General features: G+C 43.2%; 1 long non-coding RNA gene across 1 annotated transcript; it reads left to right on the top strand.

Moving 5' to 3' along the window:
- The first annotated feature begins 9,639 nt into the window (after nucleotides 1–9,639).
- LOC123349229 lies at nucleotides 9,640–15,164 on the top strand. Its single transcript, XR_006573423.1, has 3 exons — nucleotides 9,640–9,742; nucleotides 11,584–11,796; nucleotides 14,414–15,164. It is a non-coding gene; the product is annotated as an uncharacterized LOC123349229 (long non-coding RNA).
- Nucleotides 15,165–15,222: the final 58 nt, after the last annotated feature.

The raw sequence follows: 15,222 nt of genomic DNA on the forward strand, positions 1-15,222 counted from the left end.
ATATACCTCACCATATGTTATGAAAACAGCTAAATACATTTAATGTTCAGTATGTTTTAAATCTGATGGTACAGTGCCATCTACAAGCAAGTATTATGATATGTGCATTTATGGTTATAATTATGAATAAGAATAATAGTTATACCATTTTACACTGATTATCTAAATTATTTTTTGAGGGATGAGACTATATAGGCAGTGTTACTGCCATTAGCTCCCCCTAACATCTTCCAATCAAAGATCAATGGCAGCACTTCTTCTCATGGAAGTCTAGGTTTTGCTTCACTTACTTCAGTTCTCTGCACAGTCCAGTTCTGATTGCCAATAGGCAGGACCAGCTCTAGGCACCAGCAAAACAAGCAGGTGCTTTGGGCAGCACGTTTCCAGGGGGCGTCATTTTGGCCATCCTTTTTTTTTTTTTTTAAACTCACTTCCTCCCCTCTCACAGCCCTGCAGAAGCAGAGCCACGGAGCAGCTGGGGATCCAGGATGGGAGCTGAGAACCCACAGGACCCTGGGAGCTGTAATTCCTTGCCTAGCTCCCTGCCTATAGAGCCAGCCCTGGAGCAGGGAAAGAACTACATTTCCCAGCAATCCCTTGGCAGCTATCAACAGGAAAGGGCGGGGTAGGGAGTGAGGTAGCTGAGCCATGCTGCAAGTCGAAAGGGGTGGCACTGTGAATGGGGAACAAGTGTGCCCAAGGAGTAGAAGGCTTTGCCCCAGATGTCCCCTTCAGAAGACTTCCCCAGACTGCATTAGGGATACTGGTGTGACCTCACCTTGCAGCCCACAAAGAAGGAATTGGGTGGACTAAATGGACAGTGCCCCTCTCCATCTGAAGCCTAGCAAGGGAGGTACGTGGATCCCACTAGAATTTAAAATGAAAAATAAGGGAGAGGAGGCTCTGCTAGGGGACTTTGGCAGCTTTAGATACAGTACCAGGCACATAGGAGGATTTCCACTTCTGAGCCATGGAAGCAGAAATTGACTTTTCCTTTCCAGATTTAGCTAATATTCAGAAAGGGAATCTAGCACCTGCCTTTCAGATTTGAACACCCTCAAAATTCAGGAGTGCTCAAGCTCAATTTGGGCAGCTGTTACTTCATTTCTCCCAAATCAAATATACTGATCCACTGTAACTTGCTGTAGAAAAAGTAGAATAAGAAATGAAGAAGAAAGAAATGCTTCCCAGTGGTTTTTAGGACTGGAATTGCTATTTTCAACAGCTATTGCCCTTTAAAAAAAATTATTTGTTTAAAAGGAAGACAGTAATATTGCATTGGCAAATTCCCCATAGAAACAAAGAGTGAAACAAAAGAATAATAAAGGCATCTCAACTTTTCCTCATTTATAGAGGACAGTCTTATAATATGCATCCAGATATCCTCCAATCACACAAGCTGAAAATTGTTCCACTTTACTGCAGTTTTGTAACCATATGGGAACCAATCCTGTCTGTTCTGTGCACATCCAAAATTCCTGCTGAGTGACCCGCCCTGGGACAGCAGGAGAGTGCAGGGTTGAGGGGAGAGCCCAGGGCTGGGGCGGTAATGGAGTGCGGGTTGGGGGAGGGCACTGGTGGTGGGGAGAGGAGGGAGCCCAGTGCTGGGGCAGCAGGGGAGTGCGGGGGGGAGCCCAGGGTTGGGGTGGGGGGCAGCAAAAAAACCTTGAGCCGGCCCTGCCAATAGACCAGATCAGCTAGTCTAGTCTTGTCACTCAGTTAGGGATCTTCCCACTGACCCATGTAAATTTAAAAAAAAACCTTCCATGGGGAATTCTGTTTCCAAATCCCATTAACAGTTAATGCAATGATGATGTAACATTGATAATGAATTAGGCACCATACTCACCTAGGCTCCTTTGAAAATCCCAGTGCACGTAACTTTTGTAGAGAGAATGATAACACTGGACTGAGGCCCTCCTCAGAGACCAAGTAATTCTACAAAAATATTAGCATTAACATTTCATGACCACTAGAAAATCAATACTATTGGGTTTTTTAATCTGAATGTGAAAGCATTTCCTTTAATGTGTGGCAAAAGAATACCCAGTAAAAAACACTGTGCTGGTGTAAACCAAACAGATTTTGTATATGCCAAATATTGAATTTGAAATTATATTTTATGCTCAATTTGTAGATCTAATGTATGGGTCTCTAAACCAAAATATGTCATCATCCTTTGATCATCACTGGCAATTATAAAATATTGTCTTGTAAGTAATGCAGTTATTCTTACCATTTCTTTTTTCTTCCCAACATTTATTGTTTCTACATCATGATTTTCTTTCCTGTAATATCCTTATTTGACATCTGTACATTACCTCTCTAAAGTAATTACTTAGAAATTTAAGGGGAAAAAATCTTGTCACTGAGGAATGCAGACACAGGCATAAGCTATGTCTACACTAGAAAGTAAAGGAGTGGGGGGGGGGGTTTCGAGAGCTCTCCTGTTATAAACTCTTAGTGCAGATAAGACACATGGTAGCTTTACCTCGGTGGAGCTGATTGAGGTCTACACTATGGTTTTATGAGATGACTCTCTTGTTGTGAAAAGTGCACCTTTTTTTCCCAAGCCTTTAGTCACAAAAGAACTGAGCTTTCCAGTAATGCAGAAGTGACTTCAGGAGTTTGCAGGCTGCTAGGGGTAGGACTTCAACAAATTATTTTTGTGTGTTGACAGCAAAATAGCTCTTTCAATGTACAATCCTAGTGGAGACAAGGCACAGTAGTTTTTACATTGCGGTAGTTAGTTGAGGTCAACCCTATACCCTACATCTGGGGTTTACCTCAGTAAAAACTACATGTCTTGTCGTCTTTGAGTTTATACATGGACATAGCTGTCTCAATGTAAAAAGACAAGTGTTTTCAGAGACAAACTGTGAGGCCATTCTGCTTAGGAATTGCTTCCCCCATTTCCTTCTATGGCTGCAGTCTGCATGGCTCCAGCTCACTTACTGACCATTTCATAGTGGGTCTGGGGGAGGATGAGGCCAGCTAGGCCACATTTGTATTTATTTCATTTTCCACTAGCAAATGCATTTGTTCTGAGGGCCTTTGTGACTAAGCAAAAAACTCCTTCCAGAGCAGTCACCACAGAGATATTTCTATTAATCTTACAAATCTTAACTGACATGTGAGTTCCAGAAAACAAGCTTAGAAATCTCTGAGACCATCAGTATAGAAACTTCTTGCCGCTTATCCCCAAATCATAAAGAAATTTTGACTTAAGTTTCTAAGAGTTCTTTATCCCTCAATGACTTATTATTTTATGGGATGCAGCGAGAAGGAAATAGATGTTAGAAGTACTATAAGCTTACCTGGGTACTATTTTGGCATAGCCTCCACCTAATGCCTACAGTCTATATTAATGCATGGGGAGTGAGAAAGCTGCATTAGTCACATTGTGGCCTCAATATTCATCAGGGCTCTCTAAGGACAGAATGACAAGGATCGAAAAGTTAGAGTTCCTGGTATTCTTGGGGTAGCAAATCAATTCCTGTGTCTGAGTGGCGTCAATGTTGTGTTAAATTTGAACTTTAATATTTATTTAGCTTTCCATGCTCTGGCAGCTTGAATCTATGTTAAATTGCTTGATTTCAGGTGAGACCAAGGGATGTGCACTTCAGAACTCTCCAGGAAATAAGCCATCATTGTTGTTCCTTTCTCAGGATGTGCAGTGTGTGTCAAAAATAACTGCATGGTATGGCAGTACAAATCAGTGTCAATATGTACTGATTCAAAACCTGGGGATTCTAAAAAGTCATCCTGTTGAGGATAGCTCAGTGATTTCCATATGAATCCGAGATGCTCATGAGAAAGAAATAAGGTGTTATAGGCAAGTATATAAATTCACATAATAAAACTAAGACAACAATCACAGTCTGTGTTCTGTTTACAAAAGACACTAGACTGAAAAGGAGGGGAATGCTTTCCTTCAAGAACACAACTTGACCTGACATAAAAAGCTTGGCATAAAAAAGATGCAATTTCATGCGAAGGAACTTATTTCATTCAAAAGTGATGAAATGTCATGTCTGGGAAAATGCAGAAGAGATCATTTGGGACAGATTCTGGCTGGCTTGTATAGGGCAGTGATCACAGATGTCCCTTTCCATTTTACAACATCACCGCGGTGGCCATGTGTAAAGGAGAAGGAAAAATCTCAGTGCTTGTGTCAACAGCAAGTACAATAACTGCATCTGACAGACAAGTCATTCTCTACAACGCTGAAATCTGTCTTGCTGTTTTTTAAATTCTCTGGATGATTTGGAATTGCTCCACATCCACTACTTTGTAGGCTAGCCACTTATTAAGTTCAGCTGTAGTAATACTTGGATTGAAATATGGTGTCACTGAGTTGTGTGCAACCCAAATTCTCAATTGAGAGAGAACATCTCACGTTAACCAGTTTTCTGGCCTTGAAGGCTGACCCTTTCTGCTTTTTTGAATTACCTAAAGGGAGTATGCCACTGGTCCCCAACTGCTGTGAAATTCTTTGGACATCTTTGAGAAGTTATCCATTACAAACCCTTTAACTGTAGCTTTGCTGTACTCTGCAACAACAAAGACAGCAAACTGAAACAACTACGTTTCTTTCCTCCTTTGATTTGTATATACACTTAACTAGTTGGATTTTCTAGCTTTGCATTTAATGGATGGTGTTTCCTGTGAAGCTGCACTACTATAGTGGTTTCAAGCCATGGGTACATGTACCAGTAATGGTACATCAGGCTTTTCTGGTTGGTCCTGGCATACACTGGTGTGACTCCAGTTGAAATCATTGAGTTGCATCCTCTTATGCCAAGGCTGAATCCTGGTCTCACTTTCTCACATATATTGCCTCTGGCCAATTCCCACTGAGTAGGCATGAAATGGTTTTGAGGTTGCTCCAAATTGTATTCTTGTGATGAAGCTCCATTACAAACTGGAGCATGTGCAATTCAGTGGGCCATAACGGACAGGTAAACTTGAACTTTTTGGCTTGATAAACTAGTATGATTGTAAGAATAGTTTGGGAATTATTGATCTGACATACAGCACCTCAAAGTGTAGCAGTAAACATAGTCTCTTAGTTGTATTTTTTAACTCCAGAGAGACCTTCCAAAAACTCAAGAAAAAGCAATATCTAAAGCCTGCATAGTTTTACTGACTTTTAAATGACTTTTTTCCTATTTCAAAACATACTTACCATAATCCTAAAAGCCTTTCCGAAACACCCAGCAACGCATATAACAGACTCTATTACTGATAATAAGCCATTCGGCTTATTTCCTATTCTTAGTTGGAAGACGACAATTCCAAACAGAACAAGTTTTGAAAGTTCAGGCTAGTTAGAATGAATATTGTGTTTTCTTGGCAAATATCCTTCAGAAACAAAATTGCAGTAGTTTTTCATTCACAATGGTTTGGGGAGTAGAGGACTGGTTGTTTCTCAGTAAATTCACCAGGAGCCACCATTTTTCTACTTTTTGCCTCCTCTATGACTCTTCCTTCTCAGTACCCAGTCACTATTACATTAAGCTTTCTCTAGTCTGAAAGAGCAGAACCCACAGCCTCATCCCGATGCAGTTGTACTATAATTTCAAGTGCCTGAGAAGATAATTTGTCCATCAGTGGTAAAGCTAGTGTCCTTTTGGTAGATAATGAAAATAGTAGCGTGACCACCAATCTGTCATATTTGGATCCAGATCGTGAACATAACATTCATGGTTACTTGTAGCTATCCAGTTTATTGGTTTGGGCCATTGTCTTGAAAGCAGAGAGAGAATAAACATCACATGATTTAGCAAAGAGCTACAGAATGACCTCCTGCTTGGAAATATCTTCATTTATTAAGTCTCTAATACAGTATGTCCTTGTCTTTTCTAGGAACTGAACTAAGAACTCTGTGGTGATAACTTAACCGCCATCTGCGTAACTATATTCCTATCTCTAGAAAATACAGGACCCGATCCTTGTTCAGACCAGTGTAATTCAAGAGAAGTCAGTTACATCAGTGTGAGAGGAATCAGATCTTGAACAGACAAGAAATAGATCTGTCCTGCACAAGTTGAGGAAGTGGAAGTCCTCCATTATTACATTATACATTACAGTCCTCCAGCTATTCTGTATTAAGAGTGGATTGTGGCAGTAAAATAAAACTATTTTCCACAGTAATCCTGGACTGATGCTCCATGAAGAGTTCTGAACAACCTAGCCTTAAGAGCACAAAAGTGTAAATTATACCATTGATGTTTTAAAAAAAATCAATTAAAACTTAAATTGTTTAATTTTATGGAAACAATGACCCCAGATCTTGGCATCTAAGTCTGAAGTGGGTTGCTTGGGACCAAGACTATCACTTTATCATATAATCTTGGAAACAGTGTGAACTGATGTGTACTGTTCTCACTTCAGTGCAAATGCTATTTCTTTTGCCTGTTAAGTGCCAGATTCTGTGTGTCTCTCTTACATGGGAGCAACATAAAGGGAGATGGAGGAAGGAGACTTTCCACATTTGTGAAGTCTGTGTAAAGGCAGAGCAATTATAAGGGCACAGGCACTACTCTATCTCTCTACCGTGGGGCTGCGTAGTGCTCCAGACAAGGCAATGCCATGGTCCTGGTTCCCCTCCACTCTAGCTTGACCTGTGAGTCTGGCATGCAGCAGGAGCAAGCTGGTAGCAGAAGTACTCCCCAAGTGCATGGGGGATGTCAGTTAGGAATTCTACCGCCCTGTGGAATTAAGTGGGATTTGGTGAAAACGGTGGGCCAGATCTTCAGCCCTGGCTCCAGCACCAAGTAACCGCAGGGCAGCCAAGGATTTGCCCTGCAAGAGAGGTTTTTACCTGCTCTTCCCTTCCCATCAAACAGAAGGCACGTCAGCAAAGGGAGGCATGGAGAAGGAAGGGGCAGAACACATGATGTTCTGTCTGATCCCTGGTCAGTGCAGTTGGTCCAGCTGGTGTAACTTATGAGTAAACACTGAGATGCTGTAAGTTACACTGGGGCCGTTTTGGCGATGGTCAGGGCAAGATCAGAAAAGCTGAAAGGTGATTTAGAGTCACCTTTCTTTGAGTTGATGCTCAGCAAAGTTGAAGACCCATTGAAATGCTTGCAGGGGTTGAGGGCAGCCAGCAATGGGGAGCCCATAGCATTGTAGCTTTTAGGTGAGAGCTGAGGGAGTAGTGAATTTGAGCCTCCTTGCATATGTCCAGCTCTCACTGGATGGCTCAGGAGCCATGGGATTTCCCTGCAAATCTGAGGCCATCCATGGTTATCAAGGGGTATGTCTCCAGTTGCATTTTGCAGGGCAATCAGGGCATGCTCCACTCCCTCAAATGGATGATCTGTAGAAAAGCTGTAAGCTGAAACTCTGAGTTTTCTGGCTTTTGTGTAGGGTTTTTCTAAGCCATGGACAATCTCAGTCACAGCGATTTCCAATCCTTCGTAATTCATTAAATGTGGAAATCAATTGGCTCACTTTAGGTAATTAATTAGGCTTAAAATGCTCTCACATGCTTTACCAGTTGGCCCTGACAATCACCCCGACCCTTGCCCTACAATCTGCTCATTGATTTGTGCCATCTCAGATTGATGGGTTCACTAGGGTTAGCAGTCCTGGGCACCCAACTTTTGAAAATGTTTGAATGCTCACAAATTCTCTTGTGCTGCCCGCGTGGATGTTAAAGTGCCCCTTTGGGAATGGATTCCTGAACATTCAAACCTAAACACTTTCATTTTGCAAGGCATCCTCAAAAACAGCTTACCCCTGGGGTAGTCTTTGTTTGGTTATTTGTGCTTGAAATGTAAGTTAGTTAGAAGTCTATTGACCCTTTGAGGCACCAATATTCAACTATTTGCTTGAGGTCCTTTACTGGATAAATTACTAATTTAGGGTGAAATCATACTCTTTAGTGGCTCCGTGTTCATAAATCACAATCTGACACTTTTCCTCTGGGGGCAGATTGCTGTTTGCAGCATGTTGCGTTTGCCACTAGACCAGATGACAATATTAGTTTATCAGGAGGGACTTGTATTTTAAAACAAATCCTGATGTGATAAATTCCCATCTGTCCATACTGCAGCTTCAATGTTTTTATTGTTAAACAGTCTGAGTGATCTTGAGCTCAGAAGTCTTCTCATAGAAAGCAAAGAAATCTACTGTGGAATGCAGGGTCAAATGCACAAAAAGAAGAAACAGCCTTTCAACTTGACAGTGGTTCAACAGCCCATATAGGTATTTTAGCAGATTAGTAATGATGACGAGAAATCACACACCACTTTTCAGTTATGTAGCATTTAATCAAGAATAAGATTTAACTAAAGCTGGGATCCAGCATTTTCAGGAACCTATTAAGCTGTCCCTGTTTTTAAATTGGAACCAAAAGATTAGCCTGCAGCTAATATTAATAAATGGTTTAATTATTTCTGTAAAAGATGTTATAAATAGCATGGGAAAATAGCATGCTTTTACAAATCTAGCCTCGCTCTTCTGTTTGGATGGTTGTGGCTTTGCTTTTTGTTGAATAAAAATTATTTTATTATTTCCTTTTATTTATTTACAACATTTAAAAATATGGGAATCTTGACTAGCCCTTTGTCTTTACTACAACACTATCCTTTCTGCCTAAAAGGAGCCACTGCTAGAGATGGGCAAACTACTCAGAGCAAATGTATTTAGGGAGAGATTCTGGCTGGCCCTTTTATGGATGCACAGCATGGGAGGACAGTGGAAGGCACTTCCTCCCTGGCTCCCTTATGTAGTCCACTACTGTCCCCAGGTTACGTGTTATCCCTTCCCAAAGCCAAGCAATCTTGGCTTAGCTACACACGCCATTCAACACGGTATGCTGACTGCTGGGAGAGGGGATCAGCTGCCCCCATTAAGGGAAGGGTTGAGAGCAACTAAGCAGCCTCTGCGTATCCAGGAGCTCTGGGAGCTATTCTTCCTCACTGGTAGCATAGGGCACTGTGGGCTTAGCGGGGCCTGAATAGATTCTGTTCCCAGATTAGCTTTTATTGCATGGAGAAAAGAGAGAAGAGATTTCAAGATGACCATGTCAACGCTTCCTGGGGGAACCTTCACACAAATGATGGTTGTCTATTATTTAGTAGTAGTAGAGTAGCACCTAAGGACATCACTTATGGATCAAGGCCCCATTTTGATAAGACTTTCACTTTCTCCTACTGTTCTTTCCCCCCCCAAAAAATTGCTTATATGAATGGTCACAGGAAATGAATAAAAAGGGGGAAATATCCTTGAAGCAAATTCATTGTTAAAATTTGAACGATGTTCACACAGTTTTTTGTGACTTTTGCCCAATTCTAGTCACAGCCCAGCTCAAGCTGTTTTCTTCCTCCAAAACACATTCCCTAAAAGCTGAGGCTGCAGTTGCAATGCACTGAAACAACTTTGACTTTCATCCTGCTTCATTATAAGCAGAGTGGGACAGATGGGCTTTTTGTAACTGACTTTTAATTGTGCATTAAATCTGTGCAAAACTTTAAGGTCTGTTCTTCGCATTTCACGTGCAGTTAGAGCTGAGAGTTACAGATCAACAAGAACTGTTCATTTACAGATTAACAGAACATTGTCTAGGACGGTGCTACAGTGCATGGGCTCGTCAGCCATACAAAGAGCACTAATCTTAAAAAATGTAGGTTCCTGTGCATTCCAGAAGATGAGGGAAATGGTTGGAGGGGAGATCAGACTTGACTGCATATCTGAAGTTCAAGAATTTCTTCACTTCTGGAGAGCCCAGGTAATGTGTAAATCAGACTTGGCATGTTTCTAGTATTTCACCATGTTTGAAGCAGTGTATATACATAAACTAGTTAATCCCCACTCCATTGTTGTGAGGTAGCTGAGTAAGCAGCATTATCCCCTTTTTAAAGGTGGAGAAATGGCGACAGAGATGTGAAGTGACTTGTCACACACTATGTCTGTGGCAGAGCCAGGATGATAACTCAGTGTCTGTTTCCTCCCAATCTTACACTAGTTCCTCCATATCACGCTGCTGGTATAAACAAACACATCTCAAACTGTGCTTCAAATAGCCTGTTTGAAATGGACACATTACTAAACCATATCTGAACAAGTGGGGAGGAAAATAATTTAGGAGCATGCATGTGAATGACTAGTCAATCCGTACCGGGACTCAAGGTGAAGCAAAGAAGAGCTGCTTTTATTGTAACACTTAACGACTGTACAATAATCCACCTATTTGTGGGAGATGACACAACCCTCCCCAGGACACTTACGATGAGCCAGGCCAGTACAAGGGCGAGAGAAGCAAAGGTGCTTCTATTGCAGGCGCTGAAGGAGTAAACATAGGCTTTGAAGTTTAGTCTTTACTGCTGAAACAAAGACATCTCCTCACGTGACCTGATTGCTGAAGCTAGTCTTCAGCATGGTCAGTGCAGACCATCTTGGGTTTTCTCTGTGGTTCTATTTCGTAAGTCCTTCAATGTCAGTGTTGAAGTGAAGAATCCATAGCGGGGTTTGCAAACATTACCCAACAGTTACAGCCCTCTGTGACTTTCAAGTAGAAGGACGGGGAGGCCCTAAGGGGGTAGCGTGCTGAAGGATTCCCCTAAAGTGGGGTGATCCTGCCTCTGTTGGTTACACTGGCTCTAGGGGCAAAATCTGCTGGTGATGAAGCACAACGTGGCAATGCTGTAGCAGAGTACCAGGGCCTGTGTGTGTGTGTAGAACAGAGGCTTTCTTCCTGGACATCTCTATATAATAGACTTGATACATTTTTTTTAACACTATAAAGAAGCAGCAGCTGGAAGCAGCAGCATCTCCTTTGTTCAGGAGTCTACTTAACTTTACTTCCAAAAACCAATTCTGCTAATAAGAAACAAGGTTAATGCATCCTGGCAGTTTGATACGATTGCTGTTCTTTTCCACTCATGATGTAACTCATAAAAATGTCTTGCACCATTTATGCAGAGGCTTTTGTACTTTACATAAAAAGATGGAAAGAACTTGTTTCAGGGAGACTATAGTGTGTTCCTCTGGGAATCATTAAACTCAATTTTCCCTGAATGTAATTAATATCGTCCCCATTATAAACTCAAGGTAGGACAGTGTAGCCCCAAATGGAAGCAGAGAAATCAGCAGAAGAGACATGGCCTAGTTCAGTACACAGAGAATCACACTTTGTGTGTTTCATTTAGAAAATGAACTTTGGGACAAATCAGAAAGGGATAATAACTTATGGCTTTAGAGCTAGTTCTGTACAAAAAAAAAAGAGATGACTTTCCCTGACCTACAGCAATCTTTACGCAACTCAGTGACTACTTATTGTAGCAATTGTAATATCATATATTTGACTAGACACAAGAGGCCAAAATCATTGCCTGGTGTAACTCTGACTTTACTAAAGTGATCCCCAGGGGTGAATTTGGCTCAGACTTTGAGTTGGAGCCCTTTCTCACAAAGATGAAGGTATTAAAAACCGAGAACCTGCCTGTTTTGAATCCTATGGGTGTGTTTTGCCTGGATTCTCACTGGGTAGCCTGAACTCCAAGTGCACCCTGAAAAATGTGCCCGTTTTGTAATAACACTGCTGAGTTTCACCACTTCTCTTCCTTCCAGAACTACCGTTCCTCCAGCAGGGCCCAGCTCTTCACATTGCCTGCTCCTGCCTCAGTTTCATCTCTGTCTGATACCGGACTGTCTCACTCCTCCACCCTGCCCTTTGGAGAGAGACATTGGGTACTCCTGATGCTCTGATGCACTGTACTCAGAGACCCTGGATAGCTAACTAGGGACAAGTTCACTCATCCCCTTCCCAGAAGATGGCACCAGGTGAGTTCAAGAAGCCCAGGCCTAATGGGGGGATGGAGTTTAGGAAAAGAGGGCTCAGGACCCATATGAAGCGGTGCAGTTCCAATTTGCAGTTATTTCAGTTCTAATTAAAATCCATAACATCTGTTTTATATGCGTTTATAAATACATCTGTCTGTTTTCCCATATTAAATAATGGCCAGATTTTCAAAAATGTTCAGCATCCAACTCCCTCAGTGGAAGCTGATGAGTGTACTGGAAATGCTGCAGTGCCTTCCACTGGGCAGAAGGGTGATAAGCACTAGAAAATCCAGAGAGGTCAGTTATTGTGTAGCTTACCTGGATTACGCTGCTTCTATGGTGGACGGGAATTTCTGGAGGAACAGATGTGAGACCAACACCGTAGGCCTCCAAATTACATGTTGCTGACCTCTGCTTGTAGAGCTCCACAGGAAATGTACTGTTGATGTGTCGTAATAGTAATAATAATACCTACCTCCTGTGTAGTGCTTTTCATCAGTAAACCTCAAAGGATTTCACAAAGGAAGTCAGTATCACTACTCTCCCTTTTACCAATGGGAAATTGAGGCACAGAGATGTGAAGTGACTTGCCCAAGGTCACCCAGCGGGCTAATGGCAGAGCTGGGAATAGAACAGAGTGGCCAGGTGTCTAGTTTTCAGCTGGAAAGTCCAGTCGAAAAGGGGACCAGATGGTGTCTGGTCAGCTCTACTGATCGAACATCAAAAGTCAGGTTCCTGAGCAGGGCCGGCTCCAGAGCCCAGCGGGGCAAGCACCTGCCTGGGGCGGCCCTTTCTCGGGGGGGCGGCAGGCTGGGCCGGCGGACCTGCCGCAGTCATGCCTGCGGGAGGTCCACCGGAGCCCCGGGAGCAGCGGACCTGCCGCAGGCATGACTGCGGAGGGGACGCTCGGCCGGCGGCTCCAGTGGACCTCCCGCAGGCATGACTGCGGCAGCTCAACCGGAGCCGCCGGACCTGCGAACCGCCCGCAGCTGCGGGAGGTCCAGCCGAGCCGCGCGACCAGTGGACCCTCTGCAGTCATGCCCGCGGGAGGTCCGCTGCTCCCGCGGCTCGGGGGCGCCTCCCGGGCATGACTGCTTGGGGCGGCCAAAAACCTAGAGCCACCCCTGTTCCTGAGGGTGGGGGAGGCAGGGAGACTCCAGGTCATTAACCCATGCCAGTCCCTACTCAGCCGGGGCCACCTCCTTACCTGTATCGGGCAACTGAAGCTCCCAGCCCTGGCTCCACAAGCGAGACCCTCCTGACCTGGGCAGAGGGGAGAGCAGCGAGCTGCAGAGGGAGGGAGAAAGGAGTGGATGGGGGGAAGGGGCTCTGAGGAAGAAGTGGGGCAGTGGTAGGGCATGGATGGGCCTCAGAGAAAGAGGTGGGGCAGAGTGGGGTACGCTCTAGCACTCCTGCTGGAGTGTCCAGTTTTTAAATATTACAGAGTTGGCAACCCTAGAATAGAACCCAAATTTCCCAAGTCCCAGCCCAGTGCTCCTGGGTCAAACTGCCTCTCTTTTAAGAACCTGGACAACAGTACATGTCAGCTGGAGCTCTGAGTAGACAGGAGCAGTATAACGGACAGGAGGATTTACTACTCTAGGTAGCACAATCTAGTCCTGCCTCCTAGCCTCACACTAGATAACTTTGTCCCGCTTCCTAGACCTACATTGGCAACAGCAGGTCAGATCTGGTACCTCACTGGCCTCCCAGCTGCTAATGGGGCTACTTTCTACTCTGTCTGAGTACAGGTGACAGAACTGAGCCTTTAAATAAAGAGTATTAACATCATTATTTACTTTTGCTGTTACTGTAGCCCCTGAGGCACAACTGAGGCCTGGGCCTGGCTGTGCCAGGCCCTGAACAAACATACATGGGGTGTGCTGGATCATCCTTTTGCACATTTTTATTTCAACAGGCAGAAAAATTAGCCTGATTGCCTCTGCATTCTCTCAGTTTTGCCCTAGTGTATCTCCATTGAGTCCTGTGATTTCAGAAGGAACTCAAATGGCTTAACGCATTTGTGAATCAGGCCCAGTATTGGAAAGGGGAGAAATTGTGGGTGAAAGGGACAGTAGGACACTAGAGTGAAAGTTCTCCTGTAGCATTTTGTTTCTTTTCTGTGAATTCACCGTGGGTGACTACTGCTGTTCATCTAAGACTTTGAACCTTCACAGGTTGTAATCATGGTCCCTATGCTGTGAGATGCTACGCAGTCACACACACACACCTCAAGTCAAAGGGAGATCGGGGGGCTGAGTACCCTGAAAATGTGGGACCTATCTAAGTACTTCATTTGGCAGTTATCTTTATCTGATGTCAGTGAACTTGATCACCAGCTGACACCTTATTTGTACAGGTCAACAGTAGAATTGATTTTTGTGCATTTTGTACAGTACAATACAGTCTGACTTGCCGAGAATAGAAACAAAGGCAAATTAAAGAGAATTTATGTCCTTATGTTGGTTTAATCATCAGACAGTTACAGGTAATTTAAATGAATTAGATGTTTAAGTTACTCAGAAAGCACTAAATTAATGTGTATGGAGTAATTTGCTACATTTTGTTGTATCAATCAATTTTAATTTTTCTTAATTATATTTTCTCTGCTTTCTAGATTGCCTTCTAGCTGTGGAACAGTTACATTTTATCAGCAGCAGGTATAAAAAAATTTAAAAATAAGTTGTGCATTCAGCTCTCAGCAGTGGACACCGCTTAAAGTGTTAGAGTAAGCAGCTTCACAGAGACATGGAGAACACGAAGTGTACAGCAGATCAGGGAAATGATTCAGAGAATCCTCTTCAGCTCCGTGCACTAGAAATGCTCTCAGGTTCTAAACGCACTGTGAAAGAGGAAAGGACCTGAATTCAGTACACGCAAGAAACAAAGACCCCAAATACCCAGTGGGCTATTCATGAATAGTTAATAAAAGTGAATATGCTTTTGTTAAACATCAGATTTGAACATTTTAAATAAAGTTAGCAGAACTCTTTTCTGTGTATAACAGCATTATCATGATTCCGTGCATACAAAGAAACCACCTGAAACCTCTTGTATTAATATGAAGGACCTCATTCCCATTTCCTCTTACACTGATGTGAACCAGGGGTTATTCTAATGATGTCCATACAGGTAAAATAGGTGTAAGAATCAGGCCCCAAATGTCTCTTCAGGGTATAAACCCAATCCCCCTGTGAGCATTGCACCCACATGGAGACCCACTGAGTCTCTGTGCAAGCTCATGGACAGCCTGCGTCAAGCTCGTTGCAGGACTGGAGACTCCTAAGAAGCTTTGAAGTCTGGGACCTACATCTGAAATGATGAACTGTTGTGGAAAAGCAGTGACGTTCCTATTGAAACCGACGGCATGACACTAGGGCTATGGATGAGAAGGCATGTATTAGCTGATTTGTTTATAACTTTTTC

This window comes from Mauremys mutica, chromosome 14 (genome assembly GCF_020497125.1).
Source record: "Mauremys mutica isolate MM-2020 ecotype Southern chromosome 14, ASM2049712v1, whole genome shotgun sequence".
Lineage (NCBI taxonomy): Eukaryota > Metazoa > Chordata > Testudines > Geoemydidae > Mauremys > Mauremys mutica.